This window comes from Mastigoproctus giganteus, chromosome 9 (assembly GCF_048544385.1).
Source record: "Mastigoproctus giganteus isolate SK-2022 chromosome 9, ASM4854438v1, whole genome shotgun sequence".
Classification (NCBI taxonomy): Eukaryota; Metazoa; Arthropoda; class Arachnida; order Uropygi; family Thelyphonidae; genus Mastigoproctus; species Mastigoproctus giganteus.
In genome coordinates this window covers 201,115,283-201,141,710 of record NC_143583.1, presented here as the reverse complement: position 1 = coordinate 201,141,710, position 26,428 = coordinate 201,115,283, and positions in this window count along the sequence as shown.

Sequence of the window (26,428 nt, the reverse complement as noted above, 5' to 3'; positions counted from 1 at the left end):
CATTATCCTCCTCTATTTCCGTTATTACTTTCGCTGGTTCTGTTGATGGACTTTTTTTCCCTCCTCCTTGTGGCTTTAAAATAATCATGTTTTCTCCTTTTGCGCTCATTTCACTTCCCTTTTTCTCCCCTCCTCTGATAGCTTCTGCATACGACCTCACTGAACAGCTGCCCGCTTTGTGGTTTGTTTCCCCACATTTGCTGCATGGTTTTGAGCAGTCACTGCTGATGTGTCCAACTTCTCTACAGTTAAAACATCGCCCACTCGTACAGTTTGCCCCTAGATGATCCGAGCTGCCGCACTTCAAACATTTTTTCTCCACCTCCCCCTATAGTTCAAAACTAGCCGGTTTCCCATAACATATATGATATTGGGCACTGGCTTCCTCATTTCTATCTGCACCGTAACCTTGCCCGTGTATAGCTCTGGGAATCCCTCCTACGAATGCATCTGTATTCGTGTAACTTTTCCGTATGCGTCTAATGCGCCTTTCGAATGTGTTTGGCATCTCAATTGGACAACGTTCTATGGTTATGTATTTTCTAATGCTGCCTACCATATGGGGGTGTACCATTTGGTTTTAAAATGGAAAACCTCTCAATTATATGTCCCTGGTCACGCAGTCCTTGCACACTACTTCATACTTCCTTAGGGCAGTAGAGTGAACCCCTGTAATCTCGATAGGTTCACGCATTTCGCTAATCCCTCTATTACCTGCCGCTGTTCATACTCCGTGTCCAGAGTTCTTTCGCGTATGTAGAAACTCATCTTTAAAAAAAAAAACAACAGCCAATACAGAGTGTCCGCAGGCACTTAATACCACCCTGAGAACTTTATCAGGGTCAGCAAAAAGAAAAAAACCTTAATATCAGAACTTACGGTCTCCAAAAGTCTTCCCTCTTTTCAAAGTAGTAACCGCCGAAATAGCCCCGTTTCAAAGCTTGTTGACTTCTTTTCGGTGGGTAGGCAGGTAGCCTGGTGTTGCAATAGTGCCAACCCAGTTAAGAAGTATAACTTCACAATATGAGAAAAGCCTGATGGTGCGTAGTGACATTGACTATAAAGTATTTAAGGGCAAAGGCCTCATGCTACGAAGTAGAATGACTAACATCTAGGTTAGTGCAAATGCATCATTTCAACATAGCTATCTACCAAAGTAGTTAAATTAATTAATTAAATTGGCATCGTTTTGGTTATATCTCATATTGTGACGGCCTTCGCAGCGAGTTAAAATGATGCATTTGCACTAACCTACATATTATTCATTCTACATCGTAGCATGAGGCCTTTGCCCGTAAATACTTTATAGTCTATATCACTACGCACCATCAGGCTTTTCTCATATTGTGAAGTTATACTTCATAACTGGGTTGTCACTATTGCAACACCAGGGTACCGGCCCACCCACCGAAGAGAAGCCAACAAGCTTTGAAACGGTGCCGTCTGGGTGGTGGTATCCGCTGAGCATAAATAACAATAGTCTTCTCCACTGGTGAAGTGTTATTTATTCTAGGTAGTACAATACCATAGCAACTCGTTGTGAAGGCAGTCACAATATGAGATATAACCAAAACGATGCCAATTTAATTAATTAATTTAACTACTTTGGTAGATATCTATGTTAAGATGAGGCATTTGCACTAACCTACATGTTGGCGATTCTACCTCGTAGCATGAGGCCTTTGCCCTTAAATACTTTAAAGAACATGTACGGTTGCTGACAAAAACACTGCATCACTTGTGAAATTTGCAAATAATGTGTTTTGCGCTGCATTGTGGGTTGCAGAAATGTTCGAAATGCATTTGTTAGATGATATATATATTTCTGTGAATGAAATCCAATAAAAAGACTCCACCTGATATACTTAATCGCCATAAATATCTTCCCAAAGGGTAAAATGCATAATTAATGGAAATATGAGAAATCATGCAAATGGCAATCATGACAACTAAACATACATTTTTTTTTGTATTTACATGTACAAACTGAAATGACAAGTTAACTTAATAGTAGTATGTATTGTAAATCAGCAAAATAAGTCCTCAATATTTTGTTGTTCCTCCTCAAGTTGCAATTACAGCTCTGCATCTATCTGGCATAGAGTTAATCAACTTCTGGATATACGGTTGCCCAATTTCGTGGTACCACACCCTTACAATGCTCTCCTGCAGCTGAATCTTACTTGTCGGCTTATTCTGAGCAATTTTAGACGACATCATGTACCAGCAATTTTCAATAGGGTTCAAATCGAGACTGTTGCCAGGCCAGTACAACGTTGTAATGCCAGCATTTCTGAAGTACAGTATGATTGCATCTTAAGGGAGAAAAACGAGGGAAAACATTGGTGTATGTTTTAAGCCTTGTGAGACAAGAAGACAAACGTGTACGTCTAGAGAAAACCGCAGGGGAGGAGGAGTAGCAATTTTGTTAAATAAGCAGGTATTTTCTATCCTCCACTCAGTATCGAGCCAGTCCGATTCTTTCGAGGCAGTTCTAGTCACACTAAAATCTAAAAACAACAACAGCCAGAACGTTTCTCTCGACATTGTCGCAGTGTATATCCCACCAGTTCCAGACGCAGAAGTAGTTGATGAACTCCTCAATTGGCTGATTAACCATCTCCATGCATCACTGAAGCATATCGTGTGTGGGTATTTCAATCTCCCAAATACCCTGGGGAGCCTCAAGAGAAGACGGAGTCAGCATTTAGACATATTAGGTCTTAAACTGGTGAGTACACCACCCACGAGGGGTGAAAGCACATTGGATCTCGCGTTCGCGTCAGCAAATTGTGTAGCTAATCAAAATCCGACAAGCAACATACAGTCTGATCATAACCCCATCATTCTCTCTGTGCAAACAGAAATGCCCATCATTTCTGGCAGGAGGAAAATCACAGCCAAAACTATTACAGCGCCCAAATACCTCGATCCTGAACGGTGTGTTTATGCAGCCCAGGCAATTCCATGGGATGTCCTTGAGGAATGCGACCCTGAACTCGGAATTGACCTAATGACAAGATGGATAGCCACTGTCTGTCTCTATGCTGCAACAAAGAAACTAACCATTACAGAGCATTCAAGGGCCTGGTGCAGTCCAAAAGTCTCTGAAAGCTTCCACGTCAAACAGAACATGCACAAGCGGTGGAAAAACTCCGGCTCACCCTCGGACAGAACTGCATTCTCCCGAGCTAGGGCTCTTTTTATTAGGAACAAGAGGGAGGCAATAAAACTTCATCTAGAGGCTACCATAAATAGAGGGAAGCCCTTCCATAGAAGCAAATCAGAGGACGCCATCCACTCACTCAATCTGAGCAGTTGGCTCGACCACATAACTAGGTTTGCGGCTCAGCCAGAATCCATTACACCAATGGAATTACCAATCAATCCGATTTCAACCGACCCCTCAAATTCAGTTCAGCTCACCAAATATCAACTGATTGATGCAATAAATAGTTTAGCACCTACGGCCACATCTGGCGCAGACGGAATTCCTCAGTTTATGCTGAAATGCCTGAGTACATTTATTGTTGATCCCATTCTGTCGTTATTCAACAAAATCCTTCATCAAAAATTCTTCCCTCCTATATGGCACGTCTATCTAGTAAGACCGCTGCCAAAAATACGCTCTGCTTCTCAGCCCAGTCACTTCCGTCCTATTTCTTCTGCATCAAGCCTATTAAAGCTATTTGAGAAATCTCTTCTGAAAACGTTAACCACCCAAATAATGCCACATCAGCCACCGCAGATCCACTATGCCACCCGGTCAAGATCCACCGCTACAAATCTAGTCACCACCACTACCAAGATCCTCGAGGCATTTGAGCACGGTTCGGAAATCACTGTTATTTATATCGACGTCCAGGCAGCATTTGATTCCGTATCCGTTCACGCATTGGTAAGGCTATTACGTGAATATTACCTCATTGGCGGAGACGTGCTCTGGTTCATTCAGACAATGCTTGAGAATAGGACTATTATTGTTCGCGATGTCAATCGGCGCTACACCAGAACTATTACAGCTGGAGTCCCACAAGGTGGAGCCCTCTCTGGTATTTTGTTCTCAGCCGTTCTTCTGCCTTTCATGACGGGCCGAACTGATATTATCACTTTCGCTGATGATATAAAGCTGTTCACTGCTATCAACCCTGGAGACACTGCTGACAACACAAATGTCTTAATCGTACAGAAAATCCAGAACCTCGAAATCTTCCTCTCCGGTTTCGGCCTTCACATCAATCCTGAGAAGTCGAAACAATTGACTTTCTCGCTCAAACGAAACCCAACGATTGTGCAACCCAATATAAGAGGATCCGCGATTTCTTCTGTTCAGTAACACACCGACCTGGGCGTTATTTTTGACTAGAAGCTCTCCTTTCTACCACACATAGACCACCTGCAAAAAAACTTCTGTCGACTCCGGTGGATGCTTAAGCAACAACTTATGCATATCCATAACCAGGCCGTTGGGTGCAGATATATTAAGACATGTGTCTGTCCGGTCATTCTTTATGCAGCCGAAGTCTGGACCTCAACCGCCGCAACGCATCTGAGACGGATTTTTACAGGCGAATTTTGGCTATTGAAGTGGGCCATATGGAAATTCCGGCTTCCCCCTGCACGAAGGACCACCCAGATAGCAGCATCTCTAAACATGTCTTCCTGCCATTATCAATGAGAGAAGACTCGTCTTTTCTGTAAAAATGATGGTTGGCATTATTTCGGACCCAGATTTCTGGGCTAACTGCGGTTGGAGGATCCCAGTCCCAAGCCTTCGGGCCAATCCAGTCCTTCAGGCCACCCCAAACCGGTTAAAGCTATCCGATCGGTTCTTACCCGTGCAAATGCTGCAGTTCATATACTCCTTGGATGGCAACCTCTATAAGTTCGCATTGGATAAAAAATACAGGCAGAACTTACTCCACGCACTTCCTTCTCAAGACCACGTCACAGGACATTAGAACCTGCTCCCAAGGACCTGTCCATCACTCCCATGGATCCCTCACTACATTGTTCAAACTTTCTGCTCCTGCTTAGATGACTCGAGCACTGTAAAAAGACTGCTCCCTGGAGAATAATTTAACATGATAACATGCTGTTGTGTATATATGTTCATATGTAAATTTTTCATTTGCTTTCCTACACTTGTATAATTAGTAATAATATTATTTTTTCTCCTATCTCACCCTTGTTTATTACATTGTATTAGCCTTTACTGTAATATTGTATTAGCCTTTGTAACATTGTATTAGACTTTGTAACCTTGTATTAGCCTTTACTGTAAACCCCTGGCTTGTAGCCGTGAAGGGTATTGTGTACGGCATGTGCGTTTTGTATGCAATAAAGAGTTCTAAACTTATCATTTATTCTAAATAGCATAAAATTTAACAATTTTGCTGTGTGGCAAGGTGCTGAGTCCTGTTGAAAAATGCAGTTTTGGACGTCTGTGTGGTCCTAATAACGGTTGATCCTAATAACGCCTTTCAGGCACTCCTCCAAGATAGCATTGAAGGTTTCTGCATTCACCGTTCCGTTAATAAACTTAATTTGCCCCTTTGCTTGTTATGCATGCCCAGACCATCTGACCGGCGGGGAACTTTACGGTCGGTGACCGACCGGGCTAGTCAGATGGGTAAAGTGCCTGCATGGCAACCCAAAGGTCGCAGGTTAGAATCCCGCCTCGGGCTTGGATCAGAGTAAAATGCAAAAACTTTGAGAGGTGCATTATGGCCACCACAGAAGCCGATGCGCCAACAACTAACAAAAAAAAAAAATAATAAATAAAAAAATAATAATAATAAAAAAATAAAAAATACAGTCGGTGTTATTCAGTCAGGATGGTATGCCTCCGATTTTTGTCATCTGACATATCACTTCCCATCCGAGCCATGCAGGTTTAATTTCGATTCGTCAGAAAAGATGACGGTGTCCCATTGCTCTTTTGTCCATGAAACATGCGTTTTAGCCCAAGCAAGTCGCTTTTTTCTCATTTGTTAGGTCAACAAAGGCTTCTTCTTGGGCCGATAGGCATGCAGGTCACATTCCGAAAGCTGTCTCAGGACAGTTCTCAGGACGTTTCAAATATCGATTTTGAGAAGGCGTAGTCACTCTTTTACGGCCTGATCCAGGTGTTCTCTTCACATCACCGGTTTCACGCTTTAATTTCAGCACCTGGGATACTGTTGACTGGCGGCAGCCTGTTTTATCAGCAATAGCACTCGTACAAAGCCCTTCCTGGGACAGAGCAACAGCTACACTTTTTTTTCTTGGTGTCAACTGAACATGTGGAGCCATGCTTACACCTCCGCAAAACAAGATAATAATGAGCGTGTATACCCTTCCAACGCCGTATTTATAGAAACGGCTGATGCAATAGAAGCGTTGCAATTACTGTCTGATGCAACAGAAGCGTTATCTGACGCAATACCTTTGCTTTGTGACAAACAAAATGACTGTAATCACACAATGTCTTATGCGTTTCACTAAAAATGCTATTTTTTTTTAAGGCGACGCAGTTTTTTTTTCCGTCACTGTATTTGTTTAGCTAACTTCACAAACAAGGCAAAAAAAAAAAAAAAAAATCTGGGGCTGATAAATCAGCAACCCGGTCCGCCAGTTAATTCCTCCGAAGCTTAAGATTAGAGGCTTTCGAAAAGATCGCCTAGACTCTCATTGATTGCGGGCTGTAGCTATGTCCTGTTGAAACCATATGTTTTCTTGGCCAAACTCTCGCAAAGCGGGTTCCAAACAATCCCGAATCATCTTTTTTGTATTTTGCTCCATTAAGAGCTCCGGCACATTTTGGCCTTAGCTGCCCTTGTGCCCTTAAACACAAATACCAATACCAATACTATTTACAGCTTCTGCATGACCATTGTTGTACTTAAAGAAGTTAGGTTAGCCATGTCAATCGCCGAAGTCACTATGGATATGAGATGTCAGTATATTGTCTGTAATTGTGTTTATTTTTCGACTTGTTTGCTGTTTTTCTGGACGAAAAACCGGAGTTTCCTGAAGAGAAAAACTATGCAAACCTTGCCTGAGAATGGCTATCTCAGCCACGTTCTAAAAAAAAAAAAAGCCCATTAAAATTCCTCAATTCCTCACGTCATTAATGGGATTCGAACTCACATCTTTTCCACTCGGTCTTCAAAGAAGTAAGGACTGATAATTCTTTGAGCGGAAATGGAGCATTAAACAGTGTCTCGACTTGGATGTATTTGTCGTTCAAAGATTACTCTGGAGTTTTCAGCTCCCAAAAACTTGCAGTGTTACTTATTAACAAACCCTTGCAAATGCAAAAGCGTCGACTTTGTAAGGGAAAAGTCTTCTCTCCTGAAAATTTCACTGCAAAGGTGAACTTGGGATACCTAATTGAGGTGAACTCTTCTCCGAGTTGATGTTTCAGCATTTTCATTAATACCACGCTTAGTGGACAAACTTCCATCAGCTGCTATGGAAGTGGATAGTTTGAATTAATTTAAGGAAGGATTAGACAAATTATTGTAAGCTTGCGTTCTTGCATCATTTGCCACTACTAATAATAATATTTCCCCGTACTCGCTCAATAGTCGCTGGAGATCTGATTGATCGTGGCTGTCCACAACGTCTTGTATCCTCAGCTATACCCTCATCACCAAATCACAGAAGCCTAGTGGTCAGGCGCGAGGGTGCATAAGTCCGTGACTTAAATATGGTGCTGTTTCTTGTATTCTCTCTATCTTGTGAACTCCTCTGATCGTGTGGTCGTTCTGGAGTATAAACACAAAATTTATTTATTTTATTTAAATCGAGTAACATGCTGAGTAACCGAACGTGAATAACTGAAGAACTGGCGCTTTCGCAAGCTGAAGTGTTGACGATGAATTCTTGGAGTCCGCTCATTGGCGCATTCGTTTCTAAAGTAAAATTCTACCACTTTCACTCATTGCTGAACGGTTTAGTTTTCCATGGTAAATTTCCAAAGACTATTTTATAAAAAGAAAGCTGAAAAAAAGTAATTTAAAATGGTCAAGATAGTTTTGGGCCACCCTTTTGTACTCTTTTTGTTATTTCGCATTTGAATTTATTTGGATTTGTTTAGATCGAAATGCGTTTCTTTTTGCTGTTATCATTGCCTTTATCCAAAAGAAAAATCAAGTATAGCAAGATCTCTTTGTGCAAATATGGCCATTTTTCATCAGAGTGCAAGAAACACCAGTTTACACTCCAGCGTAGAAGTAGAAAATGGGCACTGTACGGATTTATAATTTCCGACACATTTATATTGGTGGGAGCATTTCTTTCACATCTGGTGCTGATACAGTACTGACACTATACGATAATGTGTCAATACTGATGTCGGTGAAAGTACGGGGGGCACTGACATGGTATGGACACTGTACCGATGTATAAATCTATCAGCGTTGTAACTGCCATACCACTAGGTCCACCACCGCTGTAGGGTTCCGAAAAATCAAGACAATTTCGTTATTGAAATTGGTGCTTAATCACTATCCACTGCAACAATGTAAAGGATAATATTGTTATCTCTGTATTGTAGGTACAATAAAGGCAGTTCTCTCTCTCTCTCTCTCTCTCTCTCTCTCTCTCTCTCTCTCTCTCTCTCTCTCTCTCTCTCTCTCTCTCTCATGTACCAAAATTCAGTTTTCAGTTGAAATTTATGCAACAGATATTTTCATCACACCACTAGACTTATAGAAAATTAATTTGTATGCTGCAGAAACGAAGTTTGTTCCTCTTTACGTGTTGTCCTTATTATCTTTATATCCCCACTCCCTAGAAAGACACCCCGCTGGGTTCCCGAAATACCTTCTCGAGGTTGTTGACCGTAAGAAACACTCAGCTAGCTACAAATCAAGCTATTTTTTGACCATTTGGTAATCGGAGAGGGATGCATCTTGAATTTCATTCAGTGCTGCAGGAGTTCGCAGCGTGCAAATCTTTAAAGAAGAGTTACTCACAAAGTGAATTCGTTACACTCGTACACTCGTTTTCTAATATTGTCATTCTTGCTTCCCCTCCCATCTTTCATGTTATCCTCCGACTCGTCTTTCGTTACTTCTTTACCTTATCTTTTCCTTTATTGATTATATAATAAAGAAAAGGAAACGGAAAAGTTTCCTTTTCCTATATGTTATCCTTAATAGCAATAATGTTTTCTCTGTCATTAGACTTAGCTGGTTACATAATAATAATGAGCTATCTACTTATTTTTACTAGTGTGCTTTAATTTCCTAATATACAGTATTAACTCACTTCCTTTCATTGAACGATTTTCATACTTCTTGTAAGGAATGTTTAATCTGCGTTGCCAAAGATTATACAAAGTTACTTCAGGAGTTTAGATAATTTTCAATCGTAGAAACAAATCCACTCCTCGGCTTTCAGGGAACTGTGCTTTAATATCGTCATTCAAATGCAAAACGCTCCCTTCAAAGTTTTTTGCGCCCCAACCCCCAAGATTCAAAGATACGAAAATCACACGGAGACGGAGTGTGAGTGTTGTGCAATATTGCAATATTGCAACATTGCAAGACTATTGTCATCATGATTAATTTTGTTCATCACCTAGTGAACGAAATCGCCCCTCCCCCTCATCGAAGTAAATATGCGGTCTAATTAGGCCGGTATGTTTAGTTATAACTTTGATCTCTTCTGCATAATTTAATTATATAAAGAAGTTTAGGCCATCTGCATTATTTGGAACCCCAGTTAAGATGTCAAAAATGGTTCCAAAATAATCGGCAACGTTTTGTGTCTCTGATAGAACTTTACCCAGTGGTGAGCCCCTTTCAATAAAACCGGTGACACTCTTTTTACTGTTAAATATTTCCACTTTCATCGATCTTAGTATATTGCAGATCGTAATCAGGGCGGCATCTTGGAAGCCGAAGTATTTTTTCAAGAATTATCATCAGGAGTTTGCGACATTATTAAACGCATTCCTTCGTTTGTTATATATTCTGATGCAGGTTGATCTGTTGATGTCGGTTTGTACTCTTTTGCTGATGATAGTCTTTTTTTTCTTAGGAATTGATATTATAAGATACTTTGACTGATGCTCGACGTTATCTTATCCTCAGTGAGAGCTTTTGAAATAGGTTCAGTAGTTTATCTATAATCTGAGAACGAGTTTTAACATAAAGAGTGGAGATCTGTATGAACTACGATTGCTGTGTTCGGAAGAACAGTGATTACATGAATAATTCAGTCTTTGCTGGACCATCCAAGTAAATGTTTAAGCTTCTTATTTAATATGTAGTTAGTGTAAATGCATCATTTTAACATAGCTGTCTACCAAAGTAGTTAAATTAATTAATTAAATTGGCATCGTTTTGGTTATATCTCATATTGTGACTGCCTTCACAACGAGTTGCCATGGTGTTGTACTACGTCGAATAAATAACCCTTCACCAGTGGAGAAGACTATTGTTATTTATTCTCAGTAGATACCACCACCCAGACGGCACCGTTTCAAAGCTTGTTGGCTTCTCTTCGGTGGGTGGGCACCCACCGAAGAGGAATGCTATGTGGAGAAGTGAAGTGCTATGTATAAAGGGATGGTTGAGTGGGAGAAGACAGAGTTGTAATCAATGGACACTGCTCTTCATGGGCTAATGTTGTTAGTGGAGTCCCCCCCTCCAGGGTTCAGTGTTGGTTCCATTGTTGTTTTCTGTATTTATTAATGCTATTGATGAAGGTGTATCAGCTTAATGTCTAAGTTTGCAAACGATACGAAGGTTGGCAGGGTTGTTAATGACACTAACGACAGTACGCTACTGCAATAGGATCTAGAAAAGTTGAGCAGATGGGCTGAGAGGTTTCAACTGAAGTTTAACATTGACAAATGCAAAGCACTGCATATGGTTAGAAGTAACCCCAGAGTAACGTATCAACTGTGTGGTACTACACTCAGGGTGGCAGAGAATGAAAAGGACGTGGGGGTAATTGTGTAGTGAGATATGAAGTTTTCTGAGCAGTGCACATGGGCTGCAAGAGTAGCTCATGGTGTCTTGTCAATGATATACAGGAATCGTTCTAGCAGGGATAAGGAGGCAATTATCCCTGCTAGAACGATTGTAGACGTCGTTGTAGAAGTTGACAGCTTAAATAAATCCAGGGCAGAACTAGACAAACATTTGGAGCGAATGCATGGGCGAAATGGGAAGGGTTTTTTTTTTTTTTTTGGCTGATTCTGTATAAGCTTGCTTTCTTGCATCATATGCCTCAACTAATGCTAATGCTGAATAAAACAACAAAAGACCAATTAATTTTAGACATGCCACCAAAGAAAAGAAGCGCATATCGGTAGAAAGACTGAATAAAGAGGAAATTAAAAAAAGAAAAAAACATTCCAATTGTTTACAAACCTGGCTTAAATTTGAATTTTATTATTATGATTATTATTATAATTATTATTATTTTTTTAATTGTACGAAATGTCGGAGACACTCGGATATTCAATTACCGTGACCATATAAACAGAAAGGGAGGAAATTTAAGGCAAAGTGTCGTTATTCACTTCAGCAAAACAACAGATCACCCTTTGTTGGGGTACAGGAAAGCCATTCTCTCATAAAGTTCTAACAGGATGCTTGCAGTAGAAGATCGACCAGAGCCTATTGTCCGAATGTGGAATACCCTTGATCTGCCCAGTGGCTATGGATACAAAGAAAGCAGTTGACCAGCTCGACTTCTCGGTATGTAGTAATGGTAGTAGAGGTATTTGATACAAGAAAGCAAGCTTATGTAACATCATTTCACTCCATGGCTGAGTTAGTCGGTCTCAGGCGTAAATAGCAAAAAGGTTTCCTCCCCCCCCCCAGAATCTGAGGTTTTTCGTCCAGCAAAACAGACAAATCGACCATAGAACACACGTAATTAACAGACATAAAACACACAGCACGGCAGATGAATTTAATTATTCGGGTGGCCTAAAAATAATAGTTTGGTTTTTTTGTTTTTTTTTTATGTAGCATCAGCCAAAAAAAAAAAAAAAAAGAAAAAGAAAGCCCATTTCACACAACCATTCCCTCTAAAAGTTTGTTCAGTTCCTCCTTGAATTTATTTAAGCTATCAACTTCCACAAAGACAGATGGAAGTCTGTTCCACCAATTAACTACCCGCTGGCTAAGGCGAATTTCCGCACATTTATTCTATAACTGTCTTTTTCAATTTGAATGTATGCTCCCTGAGGCTCGAAATCTGAACGGTAGGAAGATCTTAATCCCATCAGAATTAAGCCTGCTCAACGCATTCAAGGCCTTATACGCCTCAATCAGATCACCCCCTCCCAAGTGCCCATGAAGTTGCAATTTGCAGAACTTGAGCCTTTCTTGGTAAGAGAGAGAGAGAGAGAGAGAGAGAGAGAGAGAGAGAGAGAGAGAGAGAGAGAGAGAGAGAGAGAGAGAACCCCCTAGTTCCTCTCACCAATCTTGTTGCCCTTCTCTCTGCTTGCTCCAACAGCTCTATAGCAGGTGGTAGATGACTTTCATCAACCGGTGAAATACCACCACTTTGCTTATTGGAGGCTTGAAGTGGTGAAACCTATGTTTAGTCTCTAGAGCAAAGTTTCCAGCACCCCCCCCCCATACTTCTCCTTCAACCCATGCACGGTACTAAGTACTATAGGTTTTGATACCTTTCGTGTTTGGGGTTTTCATAAAAAAAAAAACATACTTCCTAAAATGAGGCCTCCAAACCTATACGCAGTACTGAAGGCGTGGCCTGACCATTGCTTTATACAGAGGGACAATCACCTCCTTTTCCCTGCTAGCAAAATTCCTGTATATCATTGAAAAAACCCCATGACCTGCTCTTGTAGCCTGTCTACATTGTTCAGAAAACTTCATATCTGACTGCACAATTACTCCCAGGTCTTTTTCATTTTCTACCACCTTAGTACCACACAGTTGGTACGTTTCTCTGGGGTTACTTCTACCCATATGCAGTACTTTGCATTTGTCAAGGTTAAACTTCAGTTGCCCATCTGCCCAAATTTTCTAGATCCTGTTGCAGTAGCACATTGCCATTACTGTCTTTAACAACTCTGCTAACCTTTGTATTATCTGCATACTTGTACATTAAGCCTGATATACCTTCATCAGTATCATTGATAAATATACAAAACAAGATTGGGTCCAATACCGAATCCTGGGGAACTCCACTAATAACATTTGTCCACGAAGAGCAGTGTCCATTGATTAACACTCTGTCGTCTCCCACTCAACCAGCCTTTTATCCATTGTAGCAACTTGCCCTTAATACCATTCTGTTCCAATTTGTACAGTAGTCTTTCATGTGCAACAGTATCAAAATCAAATCTTTCTTGAAATCCAAGTGTATCACATCAAAGTTATTTTTTGCCTCCAGCTTCTTTGTGACCACATCACAGTATCCAATCAAATGTGGGACAGGAAGTTGGATAGGTTTTAAGGGTACCACTAATTTGCCGATGGTAATCTTTTAAGTCAAAAGATTACCATTGTTCTTAGCAACAGCACTGTTGCCTAAATTTCTTGAAGGCGAGAGGGGCGAACAATGCGTACCCAGTTAAGTCTCACGCAATCCCTTAACCACGTAATCTAATAAAGAAAATTTTCTTTGTTCTACAAACACTATTTTAAATGTAATTGTGAAGGGGAATTCAAAAAAAAAAATCGCTAAACAGAAAAATCTGCAATAAAGAAGTTCGTTAAACAAAGGTCAGACTGTACTTATAATTTTTAATGATAATTTTATTTACGCGCCTTTTTACGATGGTTTTACTAATTATCATAAAAAGGCGCGTAGCCACGAATTTGCCAAGGGCGCCAAAAACATAGCTACGCCTCTGCTCCAGATACTGGAAGGCGGTACTGTAACTGGTGCACGCTACTGTACTGAGGTAATCCTTCCCCATGTGCGTCTGTTCCGAGATGCCATTGGCCCCGAGTTCGTGTTTATGGATGATAACGCCACACCCCATCGCACTGCAGCTGTTGATATGCTTTTGGAAAGTGAGGACATTGTTCGTATCGATTGGCTTGCCCGCTCCGGTAATCTAAATCCCATCGAACATATATGGGATGCTCTGTGTAGACGCCTAGCGGCACGTCCACACCCACCAGAAAATGTTCACCAGCTGAAGATGGCGCTGACAGAGGAATGGACGATGTTATCGGAAGAACTTGTCAACAACATTGTTCTAAGTATGAACAGGCGGTGCAAAGCCTGCATCGACATTAGGGGTAGCCATATCCCTTACTGAGGACCACCTCTTCCCTTTGTTCCATCTTTGGCAGTGATGCATCTGTACCATGGCAGCCAGTGCTATGTTGCCATTTTTGAATAAAGTCCCTCTGTACCGTTTTGTTTCCGTTATTGTGTCGGTGTTGTTTCCTTCATCATTTCTGTACCTCACGAGTTTCTTTGATATGCTTTTCCCATATCCAGGCCACTTCTATGAGAAGCTACAGGTGAAAACCTGACTGGTCCTTAAAATTTGCACACCACTGTATATTTTCATAAACGACATCATGTTCACGAGTCTTACATAATAATACGCGCGAAGCGTACTCGGACTGTCTAAAGCCAACAATAAATCGTTAAACTACATTTAATCTAAGAATTTTTTTCACATACAAATTGTACGGAAAACAGAAATAATTATTGGATTCATATTTGTAAGATTTAATGAAATGTAGTTTACCTGACAAATATTTTTAACAAGCCCAAATACAAAATTTCATGAACATCCGTCTAGTTGGAGTGTCAGTTACATGCAGACGGACGGACAGACATGTTGAAGATGATGGGCCTATAACGTGTGTGTATATATATATACACCGATTAGCCAAAACATTATGACCACCTACCTAATATGATGTTGGTTCTCCACGTGTAGCCAAAACAGCTCGTACCCAGCGAGGCATGGACACTACAATATTTCTAAATGTGTCTTGTGGTATCTGGTACCAACACATAACCAGCAGGTTCTTTAACTCCTGTAAGGTTCATGGTTGAGACGCCGCAGATCGGAGTTGCTGTTCCAACACAAACCACAGATACTCAATGGGATTGTTGTCCGAGGAATTTGGAGGCCAGGAAACCTGGAAGTCTTCCCCATGTTCCGCGAACCAATCTCGAACAATCCGGGCGCGGTGTCGCATGGCGCATTATCCTGCTGAAAGACGGCACCGCCAGATAGGAAGACCGTTGCCATGAAAGGGTGTACCTGGCCAGCAGTGATGTTTAGGTATTGTATATTAAATAAATAAATAAATTTTCTGTTTATACTCCGGGACGACTAAACGGTCAGAGGAGTTCACAAGATAGATAGAGTGCAAGAAACAGCACCGTATTCAGTAGTCACGGGCTTGAACCCCGGTCACTCAAGGCACGTGTACTTATGTACCCGCGCGCCTGACCACTAGGCTACGGCAGCCTATTCATGTTGCTAGGTGGCTCCCAGACATACGTCTGTCTACACCTGTGTACTCTGTTAGCAAAAGAAACTCAGTATAAAGACCCAAACAATGTAAATGTGTATATGTAGGTGTTGTCAAGAGTAATGTGAAGTCAGGTCACTTTTCCAGCGGGGGAGCAGCCACCACGTGGGTAAATGCAACTCGGCGCTCATCCCTGGCACGTAAAGCTAGACTAATAAATCTGTCAATGCAGTCCAGCACTATAATCCCGCACCCCCCCGCAGTAGTGCACGGCTGGTGGGTGCCAGCAATCCCGTTCCCAGGCTGCCCAGACCTGGGAGCCAGCATTTTTATATATATATATATAAATAAAAAAAAATATATAAATAAATAAAATATATAAAATAAATAAGTATATTAAAAAAAATAATAAAATAAAATACATAAATATAAAAAAATATCCCACGCAGGAGAATGTAATCCTACATCAGAAAACTTAGCTGATGCCAGCAAAAAAAAAAAAAAAAAGAAAAAAAAGAAAAAACTCAATACAGCTATCAAACAAACTTTAAACATCAATTATTGACAATGAGTCATAAAAACAGACAATGAATATTAACAGTGAGTGAAGATAATCGCCTTTTCATAAACACCAATCTTGCAGACTCCTGTAAAGCCGTGAAATTAACAACTGATTGTAAACAAACATATTCACAACCTCTTTCCAAATTTGGAATTACCTCCTTCAATTTTTGACTATATTCCTCATACAACGCATGGTCCCAAAACTCAATCAAAGTACACCTGCAAATGGCTGATCTGCCAAACTCAATTTAAACAGTTTGAAGTTATGGGATCCATGACCCGTCAATAAATAGGAGGTTTCCATTGATAAATAAAACCAGTTGTTCAGTTTATTATCAATACACATATTGAATAAAACATCAGGTAAAAATAGTCTAGTTACTTCACCTGTGGTACTTGAATTCCAACGTTCTTGTCATAAGTCAAGTAATCTCTTAAATATATTACTCTTTTCCTTTTTAATATCTCCAGTAGAATCATAAGATAAAACCATAAACGATATTTATCTACCTTTCCTTATAAAATAACAAAATACCGAAATACAACATACAGATCCAAGGGCAAAGCCCCGGCAATAGCCTGCATAGCATTGGTTGATACCGTTTTACAAACGCTTAATATTATCACTAACATAACTTTTTGAAAGGAAATTAATTTTTGACGAAACTTATCATTTTCTATGCATTTATACCAGATGGATGCAGCATAAGTAACAATAAGTAAAAAGATAGCTTTATAATATACACTTAGAACTCGCTTTCCAATCCCCCAATCTGACCTAGTAACACGAATTAAAGAGGCAGTAAACTTTTTTTAGCTAGGAACTTAATGAGCATAGAATACTCTCGTACCATACCGTGTCGAAAGCTCCCTCAAAATTGATGAAGAGAGCTAAGACTTCTCAGTAGATCGTTGACAAAAAGTAACCAAATCATGCATGGCATGGCATCCTCAGCAGACAGATTTTTCTTAAAACCATATTGATGTTCAAAAAGTACGTTATGTTCATTAAATAAAGAATTCAACCTTAACAACAGTAGTCTCATACAATTTTATAAGATTTGTTAAGAGTGAAATCGGCCTGTATGCTCTAGAATTGGTAATTGGTTAATGGTTTATCAGGCTTATGTAATGATTTTAATGATGCCGTCTTCCAGTCCCCGGGAAATACTGTCTCCAACAGACATTTATTATACTTAAAAAGCACACTTTTAGGAAACATCTCAACAAACTGCAAAATACAATTATTTTCTACTAAATCTATTCCCGGTGCCTTATAAATATTAATCTTGGCGCAGACAGCTAAAAGCTCACTTTCTGTAAATAAATCCATATTATCTGGACATAAATAAGACCTGTTAACCGCCGTAGTCCACTTTGTTCATGGGTATCCGTAGAAGCTACATCATCCAAAAGCAAACTATCAGTTATTGTCTTGATGGTAGTATACCAATCTTTGGTTTACTAGTCTATGTGTTAATATTTAACCAATCTCTGGTTAAATATTAACACATTGTTAATATTTAATTTATTACGTGTCAGCTTAAGCAGCAAACCCCAAGGTTCAGTGTTACCAACAGTAACAACTAATTCCTTCCATGATTTTAATTTTGACTCATAAATGCATTTATCATAAAGCTTCCTTTTTATCCTATATGATTCTTTATATACTAATGCTTCGATTGATCTCCACCTCCTAAACCTTTGATAAACTTTTCTTAAATAAAAAAAATTTCCCTCCTTAAACCTGTCAATTCCTCAAACCACCATGGGACTTTCCTAACATATTTTTTTCCTTATGGCTGCGAATTGCAGGGCCCTAAATATTGAACTCTGAACATAAAAAGCATACTCTGAGGCATTCAAGCTATTTAGGTTACTAAGAATGTTCTCAAGAAAACAACTTTTAATGTAATTATTAAATTTATTCCATTTAATTTTCTTATAATTGAATCTCTTAAGATCATCCACAGATTGATCTGTAACTTGACACAAGTTAACCTTAATATCAAGTCTAATAGCTTGGTGGTCACTATTAGTACAGTCTGTTAAAATGTCCCAATTATAAACCCTTCTAGTGAATCGCTGAGAAGCAATATTTACCTCTATATTTGAACAGCCGTGTACATTATTAAATGTACAAGGTCTACTTGGCAAGTTCAGTACATTTAAATTATAACCTAACAGAAATTCTTCGAAAAAGATACTCCTACTATCTACAGTGGAACTATACTATAATTTAGATGTAGCATTTGAATCTATAGCTATAATCAGATTGCTGTTACCTATATTGGCCACCAAGTTCACCAAATATTGAAGTGACTCATTAATATCATGATTTGGAGGACAATAAACTGAAGCCAAATAAAAGGATATAACTCCCACATTAATAGAAACAAGTAGCATATTGAGTACACATACCAGATAACACAGACACCTCTAAATCGGGATTATTAATTATAACAGCAGTTTTTGGGTTCATAGTGCTTGTATCAATAACTTTAGAAAACATTGGAAAAATAGTCACCTTATATGGTTCCTGTAGGCACAGTATATCCATTTTATTCTCAAACATGTAAATCCGTAATTCGTCCATCCCAGCTCTAGACCTATGTCCGTTTAATTGTAACATAGAGATCATAACATTTCTACTATTAGAAATACCATATTGATTAACATTGTGTCCACTAGCCACTCGTATGTCCCCAGATGATCAGTGGGGCATGCCCATGCCCATTCCCCACGAGGAGAAGAGAGGATCGCCGGGGGAAAAAGTGTAAAGTGTATTTAGTGTCTAACGGCACCAGGGGTTTCCCCCATCTCCGCGTTGCTTTCATTGTGGGTGTACCAGTTCACTGGGATTACAGCACAATCAGAGAATGGTTGATCCAGGTGTTGGTTAATCCTTGGTGGCGAAATGGCCTGACATAACACTCTTTTTCAGGCCTGTTTTGAAGACGTTCTGAGCGTTTACAGGAGTAAGAGGTGGAGATGGGCTTATGTCTAGGAGCCACCCTTCATATCAGGACACACACAATCAAATGTACAGCAAGACTACAGTTTATATAGGAGTATGTATATAAATATACAGATTTTATATACACAATATATAAATATACAGATTTTATATACACATAAATTGATTAATGTATATTAGAGAATGTATATACAGTTGTGTGTTAATAAAAAAAAAAAAAAAATTTCACTGGGAGGGCCAGAGATTTAAAAGTGTATGGATATTGTACATGTGTAGTGTTGTGTTCTATTGTTCATCTGGCCGTTTAGCCGCTGGATCCCTACTGAGGCCCAACGTTTTCCACACTTAGCCCTGTGGAGGCAGACCAGGTACACCAGTATTTTTAGATAAGTACTCTGGCAGGTCCTGTCACCTAATTTCCTGAGATTTCAATGGCTAGGACCTATATATAAAAGGGGGGGGGGATAAACGCTTGAATTTAATTAGGCCGAAAGAGGTTGCAAGTGTGTCGAGTTTGGCATTTAAAATTTTTACGTTGTGTGGGGCATTCGCTTTTCGCTGGCGATATAGGTAGAGTAGGGGAAGAGACGGAAGGCTGGGGGGAAAAGACAGAAGTATGGGGTCAATAGGGAAGGCCGATCGGCGGGGGAAAGTAAGTGTAAGTGTTTTTAGGGTCAAGCGGCACCTGGGGTTCCCCCCATCTCCGCGTAGTTTACGTTGTGGTGTATTACAGTACACTGTAAATGCCAGAGATTTAAAAGTGTATGGATCTTGGGTCGTGTAATGTCGTGTACCGTTGTTCTTCTGGCCATTTAGCCGCTGGACCCCTGTTGGGATCCAACGTTGCCCCACTTACGCCCCGTGGAGGCAGGCCAGGAACTCCGTAGACTTAGTTTACTCTGGCAGGTCCTGCCGCTTAGTTTCCTGAGATTTCGGTGGCTAGGACAAAAAAAAAAAAAAAAAAAACTTTGGGTGGCATATTCCAATGGTCATCAAGAAAATAAAATAAAGTGATTTTTATTATTTGCGTTGACGTGGGGATATTATCGCTTTAATTTTTTAGGCCGAATGCTGGGCGTATGGCGGTTTTGATGTATTAATTTTGATGTGTGGGACTTCGCTAGCGTGAAGATAGAGGGGAAGGAGGCAGAAGACTGGGGGGAAAAGGCAGAAGTATGGAGCCAATAGAGAAGGCGGCCCCAGTTTCAGTGGGGCATGCCCATGCCCCACCAGAGAGGAAACAGGGGATGGCGAGAAGGGGGGACCGTGTGGTCGTCCCCTCCTCCCGGGGAGTTAGGAATTATAGGTGAAGAGGGCTAGAGTGCCCTCTTCAGGTCTCCAATATGGCCTTTGTCTCACGTCTGTTTCTCTTCATTGTTACTCATGGGACAAGCCGCATCCTTGTGTTCCTCTTTCATTGGTTCAGCATCCTTCTCTGATGCATATTCCAATGGTCATCGATCATTGGTTGATATCCCCGTCCTTAGTTTCCCGTATTCCTTGGTGTCCATATTTGTTTTCATTACTCCTGTTGGCCTTGGTGGATGGCTATTTGTAGTTTTCTTCTGGAGAAGACGTCCTGGGCAAAGCGACTAAAGGCCGCAAATTCTTCTGGTGTGTCCAGGAGATGGTGTTCCTGGGTGTTAGGGATGTATTTAATTTTCGTGATCATTTGACATCTGATGTTTTCGTATATTTCACACTGATGCATAACGTGATGCCATGTTTCTAGTTCGCCGCAGAGACAGTGTGATTCCTCGATTATGCCCATGGCATTTAATTTGACCTTGAAAGGCCCGTGGCCGGTGAGTAGAAAAGTAGTGTTTAGGCCTGGGTACAGCCATGCGGGAGCTTTGGGATACGGCTTGGTTACTTGGGGAATAAATTTTTTTGTTACCGCTCCTTTTTCTCCGTCTGTCCATCTTCTCTGCCAAATTTGTACAAGGTGGTCCACTATTTTTTGTTTCTCGTTTTTCCTGTTATTGGTGATATCAATGGTAAGACTGTTGTAGGTGGTTTGGGTTCCTTTGGCTAGTAGATACATAAGTCCGCAGCGGGTTACCTCTAAATCCAAGGGTAGGGTCCCCGCAAGGACCTGTAGGGCACTCGTACTAACCGTGTTACATGCTCTTGTTATTGTTAATAATATGTTGCGTTGGATCGTGCCCAGTATCCTTTTATTCACTGCTGTTTCTGCTTTCTTGTACCATATGGGAGATCCATATGTTATTATCGGGATGAAGATGGCTTTATAATACAGGGACAGGGTTCTCCTGTTTAGCCCCCAGTCCCTGCGTGTAACTCTGGCAACGAGCGCTGTGTATTTCCGCAGTTTCTCTTTTAGATAGATTAGGTGCGGTTTAAATGATAAGTTCTGATCGATGATCAGTCCCAGATATTTAATTTGCGTTGACAGTTTGATTGTTTGTCCTGCCAGCTTGATTTGTGGTGGTCTTCTAAGGTTTAACCTCCCTCTCAATAGTACTGAGTTCGTCTTCGTTGGCGAGATTGTTAAGGTGTGTAGTTTTGCCCAGTTCTGCAAGGTTTCAAGGGCTTGGTTTCCAAGCGTTTCAAGGTTCTGTCTGGAATCCGCCGCGACCGTCAGTACGAGGTCGTCTGCGAAGGCCTGGGCCTCCACCTCCCCCAGGTCCATGGTGAGGAACTCGTCAAACACTATATTCCACAGGAGCGGCCCCAGGACAGATCCCTGAGGGCAGCCCATGCGGACCGGCCAGGTCAACTTCTTGTAGGGCGTTATTACTTGGACGTTTCTGTCCGAGAGATAAGTTTTGATGCTCCTGTACAAATTGCTTGGTGTTCTCGCTGCCCTGAGCCTGCAAAGGACGCTCGGCCACCAGAGGGTGTCGAACGCCCCAGCAAAGTCGACGGCTATGACAAGGAAATATTTCTTGGTACACTGCATCGCTTTGGTGATTAGGCCTTGGACGGCATCTATGGTCGAAGATCCCGATTTGAAGCCGTATTGCTTGGGTGAATTCAGGTTTGCCTCATTATAGTGGTTGTGGATCCTTTTATGTAATAATCTTTCGTAAAGCTTGCTTAGTGTCGACAATAAGGCTATGGGTCTATATGAATTGGGATTTTTCTGGTGTCTGTTTCGATTTTTGAGGATCAGTTTTAGATTGGCCGTCCTCCAGCTGGTGGGGAACTGGCCCTCTTTGATACAGGTGTTGTACAGTCGGAGCAGGAGGCCCGGCATAACCTCCGCTGCTTTCTTGACCATTTTCGGCTCGATGAGATCGGGGCCAGGGCACTTTTTGTTCCTGGTTTGTGATACCGCTTCTTGTAGTTCGTTGGCTGTGAAAGCGGGTTCTAGTTGTTGGGTCTCATATTCTTCGTTTGCTTGGCAGATGGCTTTCTGGTTTTCTGTTAGTATGCCTGGTGGGTCTTGGATTAGATTGCTGAGTATATTCTTTATTGAGTCCTGCCATGTTGCAGTGAGTGTTCCTTGCGCCGTCTTTGTTGCGGTCATCACTTCGCCTCTGGGGAGTTTGTTTGTGGTGATTTTATACACCACTCCCCAGGGTTCAGTATTTCCTGTTACTTGGACAAGTCGTTCCCAGGATGTTTTCTTGTTTTTCTTAATAGTTTCTGTATAAAGGGGGAGCCAGGAGGATGTCTGCCTCCCCCCCACCGGAGAGCGTGGTTTAAAGTGAAACAGGTTAGATTGCTCGATTCAGGTCGCCAGTTAGGCTATTGGCAGCAAGCTGCGTAGTCCGGGCTCAGTGTGTCGCAGTCCTGTCCTAGGATTATGGTCATTCATGTGGCATGGTTTCACGTCCATGTTGTCTTCAGTTAGGTATAGAGCTGTGCGCCTTTTTAGAGTGTCCAATTAGTGAGTCTCTTGTTGTGGTTCGGATTCTGTTCTCCAGAATGGTAGGTCTTAGTCCACCTGCCATTTTTGGTAGTTAGCTCAGTTCAGCCTTTTGTTTGTGGTTGTTCCTTGCCTCAGATTTCTTGTTGTCCAAATCCGCATGTCAGGTTTCTCCTATTCCTCTCGGTTAGGTTGTTTGGTTCGCTTGTTGGGGTAGCAGGGTTCGGCGTCTCGCGAATAGTTCCTGTGAATATTCAGAAAAGCCGATGTATGTCTCCTTGCCTTCTAAGAAACGTTATTCTTGGTCTTTGGGACAGTATTGTATTCTTGTGACCATTTTGCAGCTAAGGTCATCATATTGGTGGCAGTCATACATAAAGTGCTGCCAGGTTTCTTGCTCGCCGCAGGTACAGTTGGGATCGTCTGTAATTCCGAGTGAGGTCAACTAAGCCTTGATGGCACCGTGTCCTGTTAATAGGTAGGTCGCGAATAAGCTTGGTGAATACCAGGTCGGCGTCTTCGGCTGAAATCTGTCAACTTTGGGGAGGAATTTTTTGGTGAATTGTCCCTTTGTGGAGGCATCCCAGCACGCCTGCCATTAATTTATATCCCTTCCTGGCAGGGCAACGAGACGACAAGTCGCCTCGCCCCCTGCTACCCCACCTTTCCTTCTGGTGAGGCATGGGCATACCTCACTGACCACCTGGGGGAATCTCCTCTGTCTCCCCCATACTTCTGCCTTTACCCCCCAACCTTCTGCCTCCTCTCCCCCACTCTACCTATATACGATGCAAACGCCCTACACACTAAATTTAATCTAGCCCAAAAATAATCTTCGCCCAGTCTCTCGGCCTAATTATCCCAGGCGCTGCTCTGTTCCTGCCATATGAATGCATGCACACGTGCTGTATGGAAACATCCAAAGTAATTACGACTGCATGAATGCGTATATATTTATATATATTATGTATCACTGTTGTGTATATGTATGTTCTTATATGTGTACATAAGTTTTTTTTTTTATGTCCTAGCCGCTGAAAGCTCAGGAAATTACGCGGCAGGATCTGTCAGAGTAACTTGTCTACTGGGTTCCTGGTCTGCCTCCACGGGACGAAGGTGGGGCAACGCTGGGCTCCAGCAGGGGTCCAGCGGCTAAATGACCAGATGAACAACGGTACACGACATTACAAAGGTACAATACCCACACACTTTTAAACCTCTGGCATTCCCAGCAAACTGGTACACCCACAAAGAAAGCAACGCGAACATGGGGAAACCCCTGGTGCCGCATGACAACAATATACCTTACACCTTACACCTTAATTTATATGTATTCCATGCATTTTTCTTCACTGCCATATGACTCATTAGTTCATCTGACATCCATTTAGGCCTAAACCTTGAACAATATTTCTTAGTTGGTATGTAAAGCCTAGTAGCTTCCAAGATAAGTACTTTGAATGCTTCCCATTTTGAATTTGCTTTTGGTAACATCATCAGTTGGTCCCACTGTATGGAATTTAAATACTGTCTCAGACCTCTATAGTCGCTTTTACGAAAGCAAAAACCCTTCCCTTTACCCCTCATGGTAGTTACCGTTTGAGTAAATCCCACTTCAGCACACTGTGATCACTGCCACCTAGTGGTTCCTTTATCTGCAGATTCTTAATGCATGAAGTATCACTACTGATAATCAGATCGAGTATTACTCCCTCTAGTTGCCTCCCGAACATGCTGATGTAGAAAACAATCATCCAATAAATCCACAAAAACCTTGCTAGTGTGTGAGTGACCAACCCACAAATTCCAGTCAATATCTGGGAAATTAAAATCCCCCATTATAAGACTCTCTGATTTACTGGCCCACTCTTATTTCCCTGTACAGTTTTTTATTATACTATACTCGTCAGTCATTAGGCCTATAACACACTCCTACTCTTATTTTTGCTTTCGCAGTGCTTATGTCACACCAAACTGACCCGACACTGCACTGTCCAGCGATGTCGACTGGCTGCACTTCCTTGGATTTTATGTGTTTCTTAACTAATAGCATAACCCCTCCTCCCTTCCTATCCTGTCTATCCTTCCTGTACACATTGTCTGCGAGGGTAGCACAGTGGTATCGTCCCCGTCCTCCCCACACCGGGTGGAAAAGGCCTGTGTTCGAATCCCGTCGATGACGCGAGGAACTTTAATGGGCTTTTTTCACTCCGTGGCTGAGTTAGTCGGTCTCAGGCGTAGATAGTAAGGTTTTTTTCGTCCAGCAAAACAGGCAAATCGATCATAGAACGTACGCAATTTACAGACACAAATACGAGCAACCCTAAAATAATAATTTGATTTTTTTTTTTTTTTATTCCTGTACACATTGTACTCCCTAAATTCCAGTTCTGTATTCCTTATATCTGTGTGACACCACGTCTCTAATATCCCAACAATAACTGCCTTTGATGTTTTGACCAACACCTCAAATTCATCAAATTTATTTACTAAACTCCTAGCATTGATGTACACGCAAGTATACATGCACCTGTTCCTATTCTTAGCTACCCTAACACAACTCATGTGTTTTCTTGTACTGCAATGACTCCCAGCAGTCTCTGAAATCCCTGCATCTTGTTTTCCAGGCTGTTGCTCATTCCAATAGAAGCAGTGCAAGAATCACTTTCACCTCTGCCAGCGGCTACTGTTAATCTATTAGTCCGTGTATGGCGCCTCCGTAGCCAGGTGGGAAGGAGCAGCAGTGCGTAGCAGACGCTTCTTGATTAGAACGGGGTTCGAGCCCGTCACCACCAAATACGGAGGATGCGGAAAGGTCAGGGAATGACCACCGCATATTCCCGGAGCAATATGGCCTTAGTTGCTAATGCTCCTAAAAACCAAATAACAAACAGTCCGCGTATGTCCCCCCAAGCTACCAGTTTTCCGACCCACTTGACACTGCCTTGATCGCATCAGCAAATATTCTTGCACCCTTTCTATTTAAGTGTATGCCATCCCTGTAGAAGCAGTCTCTCCTGTTAACAAGTACAGACCAGGCTGCGAAAAATTCTACCCCTTAAGCCTTGCACAATCTCTCCAGGGCTGAATTGATCGACAAAGCTCTCATCATATACTCCCTCCTATCGTGTCTGTGTAGAATTGCAGACCTTTTCATATTTAACCCTAATTCACGGCTTTTTTTCAACAGTGACCTGTACTTGTTAAGTAATTCCGCCGGTCTCATACTCTTAATATATTAAATAAATATAAAAATAAATTTTCTGTTTATACTCCTTGACGACCAAACGGTCAGAGGAGTTTACAAGATACACAGAATACAAGAAACAGCACCGTATTCAGCAGCTTGAACCCCGGTCACTCAAGGCACGTGTACTTATGCACCCGCGCGCCTGACCACTAGGCTACGGCGGCCTCCCAACGTGTACAACAATATCACCTTTTGTGCCCTTAAAAGATGATATCTCTCTACACCGTCATCAACCTTTATCCCTGGCAGACATATCCTGGTCCTGTTCCACCTATCCTTTTTACACAATATGTTCCCAGTTTCCGGGAGGAAAAACCATACGACTCTCACCTGAGACCGACTAACTCAGGGAAAAAAGCCCATAAAAATTC